The 10,000-nt window shown below is 40.5% G+C and overlaps 1 pseudogene; it reads right to left on the reverse strand.

Annotated features, from left to right (window-relative positions):
- Positions 1 to 1,419: 1,419 nt before the first annotated feature.
- The window catches only part of LOC138049635 (nephrocystin-3-like), a 9,371-nt pseudogene continuing 790 nt past the window's right edge, over positions 1,420 to 10,000 (reverse strand).

The following is a 10,000-nucleotide window of genomic DNA, read 5'->3' on the forward strand; positions in this document are numbered from 1 at the left end:
AGAGAAGGACTGTAAGTAAAATTAAGCACAATTCCTGCAGGAACAGGTCAGTAACACACAGTCTATTCCCTAGCGAGTTGCAAGCCCAAAGTGATGCCACAAGACAACTCCTTGAAATGCTGTGCTAGTGTGAGGAATGTCATTTGGCATGACTTGCGGAATCATATAATTTACCACATTGTAATAAATGCAGAATGAATTAGAATGCGTAATAGTCTATTGGTATTTTTCTCGATCTTCTTCAAACCGTTTTTTCTGAATATCAAAAGCTTGCTGTTGTCATTGGAGGCCAGCCGGAGGTCAAGTTATCTAGCGCAACCGGCGAGATCTCCACTCATCAATGTATTTCTAAATCCAATGATGAATCTTCGCCAAAGTACTAATAAGACACATGTATGGGCCTCCTTCCTAAGGTTATGTTATTTATTCCCCTTCCTTGGGCTTCTTACTCTCACAAGTTACCACAAAATGGAAAGTCTTACGCGGCTTTTTTACGACAAATTAAACAGCAAATAAGGGCTGGCCATTCATGAAAACGATCTTATGTTTAAGCAATGCAGATCAGTCAATTTATTTGTGTAATTCATTCGGCATAGTTACATTCGGAATAATTATTCAAACTTGAAACCATCTGCGCCGTTTCCTTGAAAGATAAAAAAAATGTGGTATGTGGTAATGCGAAAAACACATGTGATCACCTGATTCTTCTATTGTTTGAGTGAATTTTCGCCATAGGCAGCGTTTAGATCTATACTTCAAACCGTTTCCTATATAATTCATATTACAACCACGCTGATTAATTCGGATGTAAGCAAGAGTCCATCACCAAAAAGTTAGATAATTACCCGAGTTCCCATCAGCCTCAGAAAACTGTATCTTTTTAAACCAAGTTTTGCGGGAAAAGAAACAATAAAGCAATGCAAATGGGCAAACTCAATGTCGTATTCACTTCAAAACAAGTTCAAGTTCACTGAACACTAAAAGTGTACACCAATGCTAATCGAGGCGTGCAGTGCAATGGCATACATGACACTAAATTTACAAGAAACAATATCAAGATAACATAATTATCCCTTTGGGAATTGACCGTTTCGTTTTGTTTCAGGTATTGTTATTTTGAATTGGGTACATCATTAAGTTACCCGATTTGGTCTATTCTTGTCTTGCACTCACGTGATTAGACCGCCATGTTGGTGTACAAAATAAAAGCAAAATTTCGCTCGCGTGTTGAATGACAATAAATCCAAATTCCCAAAAGACCTTTTCGCTGTTGTTCAGTACACCAACATGGCTTCCAATGAAGTCACGTTCAAGCCAATGATTCTTTCGTTTCCCACAAAACCTGGTCTAAAAATAGACACTTCTTTGACGCTGATAAAGACAAACCTGGTAAATGATTCTTACACCTGGGTAATGGACTCATGATGCAAGCCAAAGTGAAATCATAAACTTCATACCACATGATCTAAAAAAAGGAACTTCAGCAGTGCAAAAGAAGTTTCTCCCAAAAATCTCCAAACAGCTTCATACGAACATTTAACACCTATTGGTCAGACTCCAGAGAAAAGGTAAGAACATCTAACAAGTAATGTTTCATCCCGAGTCCAAGTCACGGTAACTATCAGCTGTCCTTGCATGATTGTCTCCGAACAGTTTTATCCGCACACCTAATGCCCGCTGCTTTGACTGCAGAGCAGAGGTAAAATCACCTAACGAATGCTGTGTCACCCCGAGTGCTTGGTAACTATCTGCTGCGCTTGCATGATTTTCCCCGAACAGTTTTATCCGTATGTCTAACGACCGCTAATTTGACTGGAGAGAAGAGGTAAAATCACCTAACGAATGCTGTGTCACCCCAAGGGAATCGTAACTATCGGCTGTGCTTGCATGATCTTCTCCGAACACTTTTATTCGCACTTGCAATGCCCGTTTGGCAGACTGTAGAGCAGAGGTAAAATCACCTAACGAATGCTGTGTCACCGCGAGTAAATGGTAACTATCAGCCGTGCTTGCATGATCTTCTCCGAACACTTTTATCCGAATGTCTAAGGACCGCTGCTTTGACTGCAAAGCAGAGGTCAAATCACCTAACAAATGCTGTGTCACCCCGAGTAAATGGTAACTCTCAGCCGTGCTTGAATAATCTTCTCCGAACAGTTTTATTCGCACTTGCAATGCTTGTTTGGCACAGTGGAGAGCAGAGGTAAAATCACCTAACGAATGCTGTGTCACACCGAGTAAATGAAAACTATCAGCTGTGCTTGCATGATCTTCTCCGAATACTTTTATTTGCACTTGCAATGCTCGTTTGGCAGAGTGGAGAGCAGAGGTAAAATCACCTAACGAATGCTGTGTCACCCCAAGGAAATGGTAACTATCAGCTGTGCTTGGATGATCTTCTCCGAACACTTTTATTCGCATTTGCAGTGCCCATTTGACAGACTGGAGAGCAGATGTGAAATCACCTAACGAATGCTGTGCCACCCCAAGGAAATGGTAACTATCTGCTGTGCTTGCATGATCTTCTCCGAACACTTTTATTCGCACTTGCAATGCCCGTTTGGCAGACTGGAGAGCAGAGGTAAAATCACCTAACGAATGCTGTGTCACCCCAAGGGAATCGTAACTATCAGCCGTACTTGCATGATCTTCTCCTAACACTTTCATCCGTATTTTCAACGACCTTTGCTTTGACTGTAGAGCAGAGGTAAAATCACGCATCGAATGCTGTGTCAACCCGAGGAAATGGTAACTATCAGCTGTGCTTGCATGATCTTCTCCGAACAGTTTTATTCGCACTTCCAATGCCCGTTTGGCAGACTGGAGAGCAGAGATAAAATCACCTAACGAATACTGTGTCACCCCAAGGGAATGGTAACTAACAGCCGTACTAGCATGATCTTCTCCTAACACTTTCATTCGTATTTTTAACGACCTTTGCTTTGACTGTAGAGCAGAGGTAAAATCACGCATCGAATGCTGTGTCATCCCAAGGGAAAGGTAGCTATGGGCTAAGAATGCATTTACTTCCTGTCTATTTGTTCTCAATATGATATCAAGAGCGCACGTTTTGAAATAGAGAGCCTTTGAGTAGTTTTTTTTCTTTGGTGCAATTCACCGAAGTCTTGGTAGAACTTTGCAAGAGGGTGGTTGCATTCTTGAGTACGAAGGGTCACGGTTGAAGCAACTTTTCCCTCTGGGCCTGAAGAGCTATGTTTGAATTGCTCGAGTGTTGCTTGGTGACGTGCGACGGAATCTTCGAAACCTGATCCGCCAACAATTCCCTCTTCTGTGAATACTGACCCCAGAAGTGCCATAACATTACCGCAAAAATGAAACAAATAAAAAGGGGTTTTGGAATTTATCTGGAGATCATTTAATATTCGAAGGGCACGGTTGATTACAAATTGCTGGGTGTCAGTGTCAAAGAAGTTCTTTGCTGCTTTTCCGATGTGAAATATAACTAGGAATTGCAATGGCCAATAATTACCCGAGCCAAAAGTGTTTGTTTGAAGCGTTTTTTCATTTTTGGGTTCTTTTCCTTTGCATCCAAGAGGTGGAATAACAATCAGTTGCTCGTCTGCCGCGGAGTTGCATTCTTTGCGTGCTTTGTTATAGTAGTAAGTCGAGGTAGAAGGGTCGTTTAAGAACTGATAATAGACAGCAATGACTTGGTGAACAACGAGCTTTAGAATTTTCTGCTCTCCAATTTCATGCATTAAAGAAACAGCCTCGAGCAGGCACTGTATCCCGCTCTTAACTTCGCCAATAACAAGCTGACAGATGCCAAAGTAACACAAGTATTTACTCCTTTCATCATCGGAACCTGAACAAGATCTCGACTCCATTTCATATGCCTTCTTGAGAAGTTGCATTGCATTTCCTTCTGCTCCCCAAGTAATTTCAGCAAAAGCTTTAGAAACTAGTAAATGCCTCTGGTAATGTATATTTCCTAGAGCACTGGCTGACTTTAAGGCCGAATCGTAGATATTATAAAATTATAAGATTCTGTGGAACACCAAAACAGCGAGTCCAGAAACATTTCTGCTTTTATCAAAACTTTAAAAACATTCTCGGCTATCCTGGGATCTGTGCAACCGTCTACTAGGCTTTCTATAAAAAGCTGTTTTTCCTCATAGAATGCAACGAATGCATCCATGGAATGTCCATCTAGAAACTCATCGTTCAATTTGTCGAAACGAGAAATGAAATACGCATGGAAACGGCACTTTGCAATTGCTACTATTTCTTCCATACGCTGTTGGCCTGCTTCTTTAGCAAATGACTGAAGGAGCTTATGCATTTCAAATTTTCCAGAGTGGGAGTTTGAACCGAGAAGAGATTTTCTTCGGAGTCGCTGCAACATTTTCTTGGTCTCAATCACTCCCGTAACATTCAATACAGCTGAGGCGAGATCCGTGGTAAAACATCCCGGAAGAACAGACAAAGACACAAATGCTTCTTTTTCTGCGGGAGAAAGTCGGAGGAAAGACTTTTCATACAGCAACTTTATTCGTTGATTAGCTGGATAATCTGGATTGTCTAAGATATCGACGATACGTTCTGTTGCGGACTCAGTGATTTCGTTCAAACACTGACTTGTTTGAACATCATCTTCACAAACTAGAGAGCACATTAACATCATTGCAAGAGGCACACACCCACATATTTGGGCAATTCTAGCGCAGTCATCGGGACTAGCATTTGGCACCAATTCCCGAACTAGAGCATGAGATGAGGTATCATCCAGTGGCCTTATTCTTATTGATTTGTGACCTTGGAAATTCAAGTTCATAAACTCAAATGATTCTCGTGTGGTCACCACCAGAGTTATCTTCTCATTTTGCATGATAATTTCTTCAAATAGTTTTAGGACGTCTTCTTTTACTTTTGGAATTCCACTCTCTAGTAGATCGTCTACATTGTCAAGAATAAATACGAGGGAATCTGAAATGTTGCCGAGGGTTTCGATTAACTCATCTTCTAACGCCAGAGGCTGAGGTACTGATCTCTGACTCGTGGTGGGTTGTCTTGCGAGGCTGAAAAGCTTTGATGTCAGACCTGCCTTTGTCTGGAGTCCTCGTGACGAAAGAAAACAAACAGGAAAGCCTCGAGACTGCAGTTGGTGCCCCACTGCTATTGCCACCGATGTCTTTCCGAATCCGGGTGAGCCCCAGATCGTCACGATTCGGGTATGTTCGGAACTCACGAGATCCACGATCTCTTGGCATTCACTCTGTCGGCCAGTGAAGTTTGGAACCATTGAAGGAAGACGAGATCTTGGCACTGTTGGCTTGATGTCTTTGTAATGCAAAGTAAAATACAAAGCAGACATTGCTTACTTGTTATTATTTTTTGGATATCCTTTGTCTCGTTGAGACTTTGTAAACTGTAGAGAAGGTTTTTAAGAAGTAAGAACAAATATCATCTTTAACTTTGTGAACATAACTGAAATTATAATTTAACAGACATATTTCCCGTTTCCTTTCCATTGCATTGTAGAGGTAGCAAAATGTATTTGCAGTCATTTAAACCAAGACAGACCCTATACAGTATTGGCCACGTTCCTGAGATGACGTCAGCGCAGAAACTCCTCTTCACGGCATAAATTAAAGATAATTTGTTTGTGACGTCTTCTCACAAATTGGCCTAAGGCTTTGATTTGCTTAGCTGTAGAACAAATTTAATAACTAAAGAAATGAAGATATTAGTCTTAATAAATCAACACATTGATACACTGATACACTGATAGATGCAGGCCTACATGACGTCTATTCGGAGATAGATGCAAATTTCGCAAGAGAATGGGAAAATGACGTACCGGTGCCGCTTCACAAATGTTACAAGTTCGGAATCTTTCATTTGTCATCAATGTTTTGAATTATAATACAGTTATAGCGCGCAAGCGTGCGTGATATCGCCTAATTTTAGCCGACTCGGCCTTCGACCTCGTCAAAAAAGTATTAAGCGATATTGCGCTCGTTTTCGCGCTATAACTGTTAAATAGCCCGCACTTCAATGTATTATCTCCATTTCTTTCATTGAAACCTTTCACGGAAACACATGAGCCCAACAAATTTACCTGCTTCCAGCTGTGTGGCTTGGCATAGTTCATTTGGTAGAGCATTGCACCGTTGGAACCACCTGAATTTTGACACAATTGCTTAAATTGTCTAGAAAAGTGCGAGGATCGTTTCTCTCTTTGGTTTCAAGTACTGTACCTCTCGGAAATGTTTAAATTACAACGCTTATAAAAGAAAGTGTCCTTGTGAACTAAGGAAAGGATTTAAAACTTCCCACATGAAAACTTGTATGTTGACTTCACTTTTCGATCCAATCACTTTCCAAACAGTCACGCAGTCTTACAAATGTTAACAGTTGTGACACTTTCAAAAATCTAAGAATGCCTTTTGTAGTAAAAAACAAACCTAGAAGAACCTCGCGGCAAGTGCACAAGCAGTTTCGAGCGGTAATGCAATAGTCTCGTTTATTTTTATGTGACTTGTGTCTTTTTTTAACGACACAAGGTATGGTTTTCATTGATACACGGAAGATCTGTCTGTCTTGTTGACATCTTTTCATCGTAAGTAAGTTGTTTATTACGCCTATTGCTATATCCTGCTTTTTAAAAAGAGGCTTGAAAACAGTTTAGTCCTTCTTTTTACCTTTATTTTCTGTTTCTGTATTTCGTTCCTCTTCCTTCTTTTTTAGCTCATGGATCTCCTTTCCTAACGCACTTATATCTTCCTGTTGCATCCTCAAGCCCTCCTCAGCTGAATTCATCTGCTCCGCAACCCTTTGCTCTAGCATAGCGACCTCTTCTTTGCTGGCAGTGAGGCTTTCCACTTTCTGTTCTATGGCTGCTAAGGACTCCTCAATCTTTTCCATATCTGCATTTCTGCTCTCTAAACATTTTATGTGTGCTTGCTTCTCGTCCCTTACCTGTTGTTCCAACTTACGGACTTCTGCTATGGAAAGTCAGATGCAGTCAAACTTCCAAAGGCATCAATCGATGCAGTTGAAATTCCCAGAGCCTTGAACGCTTCTTTAGCATACTGAATGTTCTGGTCAAATGTTGCTTTGTCCATCTCCAAGCGAGAGGAATGACAAACCGTATTCCTCAAACGCCGAAGCTGATCAATGGCCAGTGCAAAGGTTTCGGCATTATCACCTACTGGGCTCAACACAGATCCATGGAAACTTCCATGAGGAATAGCTCGGGGCTTCACATACAAATCACTAAGTGTTGTGTAACGCATGCTGAAGGATTTTGCATAGATAGTAGCCTGGAATAAGGCAGTGCAATCCCACTCATTGTACGACTGGTTGGTAGGAACTTTAGTTGTCCCTCCCTCTGTAGAGAGAAAGAGATTTCTCACAGCAGTGGAGTCATCCCAAAGCTGGTATCCAGGGCGATGCCCAATGGTGGTGTCCCACATCGTCTTAAAAGTCTGACGTAAAGCGTTTGGGAATTCATTTAAAACCAGAGACAAACACTTGAAATGATTTAACTCCTCGTCACGATAAGGGTGCAAGGACATCACGAATTAGTGATAATAAAGGAATGCCACAGCAGCGAAAAGGACCTAAAGCAAAAACAAATGAATAAATATAATGCATAAATGGATTTCATTTCTTTCTCCTTTTACGGGAAAAGAACAATGATTGCTCTTTCTGGAAAGATGCGCTTTAACCTGCTCTCTAGAAGAGAATAAATTTGAAAGTTTTGATGTTTGAAACAGAATTTTTAAAGACACAGTGGGAAAAGAGTTCCATTACTCGCTCCGTGTCGACGACTTTTGCCTTGCTTACAAAATGAGTTTAAAATTTGCACGGAAACCTATCCAATACACAATGATTCATTCTAAGTTGAAGCGGCGCAGAATCCTTTCGTCGCAGAAACTGCGTCGAAAACGTTACTATGCGTAAACAAAAGCCCTATCCAATATGCTTTTTCCTTAATTAGATATCAGATATAGCGTACACATACCCAAAAAGATCTCATTTTAGTAACCAACATGTTAGAACATATTTTGACGGCAACTACGGTTTGGAGAAATTTGAATGAAGCTTGCCATGTTTTAATCCGGAGACCCGTGTTTCAGGCGTTTCGATACTGCAGACAATCCGTTTTCATCCAGCAAAATAGGGAAGAGGGAAATCAATGAAACAATAAAGTGTTTTTAGAGATAAAATATAGCCGTTATGGGACAGAGAGCGAAAAAAAGTGCGACCAAGCGCGCGTGTGCTGCAAATGCACGCGGGATCACGCCCTCGCTCTCGCGTTGCCTGGCCGGGGACATCGTGTTGTGTTCTTGGGCAAGACACTTCACTCTCACGGTGTCTCGCTCCACCCAGGGGGGAGTTGAATTACTCCTAGTCGCTTCATGGTACAGTAACCGGAGATAAGCGCCAGCCCGATGGGCCTGATGGGTCTTCTAGGCTCGTAGCAGACTTTACCTTACCAGTTAGCAAACGATAGAAATGAATAGTTTCAACATGTTGGAAGACACTTCAGTCGGGCTGATATAAACTTCTGTAATTTTAAATTAAGAAAAATCTACTTATGAAATGTTGCGCTTGATAAAAACTAGGAAAATCCTTAGCATGCAGAAGTATCGAAGAAATATTTTTGTAATGGTAAATTTATTTCCATTATGAATGGCAAATTGGTCTTTTTATAATTAGAGTTGGCGATTTACTGACGGACTCGGACAAAATTGATAAACTCAGAATAAATATTCGACCTTATTCACCTTTTCTTAACTTCTTCATCATCATCATCATAAATCCTTATGCTCCCCATTGGGGCATAGAGCCGCTTTTTTATATTAACCTCTTAAACAGGCTCAAGCCAGTTTTCACACTTCCAAAAAACTGTACTGTTGGGAAGGATTGAATCTACCCAACTGCTTCACTTAACGGCAATGTTATGGTACCATACAAAACACCAATAACTGCACTCATCAATGTGACGTAATAGGTTACCACGGTAACAAAAAAGGCATCCAAAAACACCATATATTGCTGGAGAGTGATTATCAGGCAAAGATAAAACTCTCTGCAAAGTTGAAAAAAATTATCTGGAGCAGCTTCATAGCTACCTTCACAATCGGAAACAATACATAGGGCATCTTAGATGGTTTTTTTGTTTCCATGTTAATTTATTATTTATTACGTCACATGAATATGTCCATCTTGTTATAAAGCAATTATTGCCGTTTCATTTGGTACCATAACATTACCGTCAAGTGAAACAGTGTCGTAGGCTTAATCCTACAAATAAGACATCCCTCCAAATTGTTGAAACCGGTTTGAGCGACCTTAAACGAGATTTTTGAGTTTATAATTGCAATAGATACGATTACTATAAAATGGGTTCTGTGAGGATTGGAGCGCACAACAGGGAACAGTATTTCGATCTTCAAGTACATGCAAATTTGGACGTGAATTCTTGCCGGAAGTAATTTGTCTTCGAATTTACGATTACGATCCAAAACTCCTAATTCATACTGAGTTCAAAACGATCAACTGAATTGAAAAAAAATTACATGCTAGCATTTGGTGCAGTCTTAGACACAAGAATGAGAGCTAGATTGTCAGTACAAAACACGAAACAGATACTGTGGTAAAAAATTAGCGTCCTACAGGAAATGGACATAAATATTTTACTCAGGCTGCTCACCTTGTAGAGCTACGGACGAATCCCTTGAATATTTTTGCTTGCCCTATCACTACAGTTCCTTGGATATATGTAATCAATTGATGCACTTACATCAACATAAGAAGTACAGCACTGTTTAGAGTCGACGTAATGTTCTGCCTATGACAGAGGGAACATGATTCACTGTTATTACTTAATTACTTAATAATTTTAATTAAACAATACATTTGCTTGCGCAGGAAAAATACTTTGAAGCCGTCTTTTAGGGCGCTTTTTGTCCAACACAAGAGAAGTCGACTTAACTCGAAGCTGGGTTGCCAAAACTGGCAATAAGGT

The sequence above is a fragment of the Montipora capricornis genome, chromosome 5 (assembly GCF_036669925.1).
Source record: "Montipora capricornis isolate CH-2021 chromosome 5, ASM3666992v2, whole genome shotgun sequence".
Taxonomy (NCBI): domain Eukaryota; kingdom Metazoa; phylum Cnidaria; class Anthozoa; order Scleractinia; family Acroporidae; genus Montipora; species Montipora capricornis.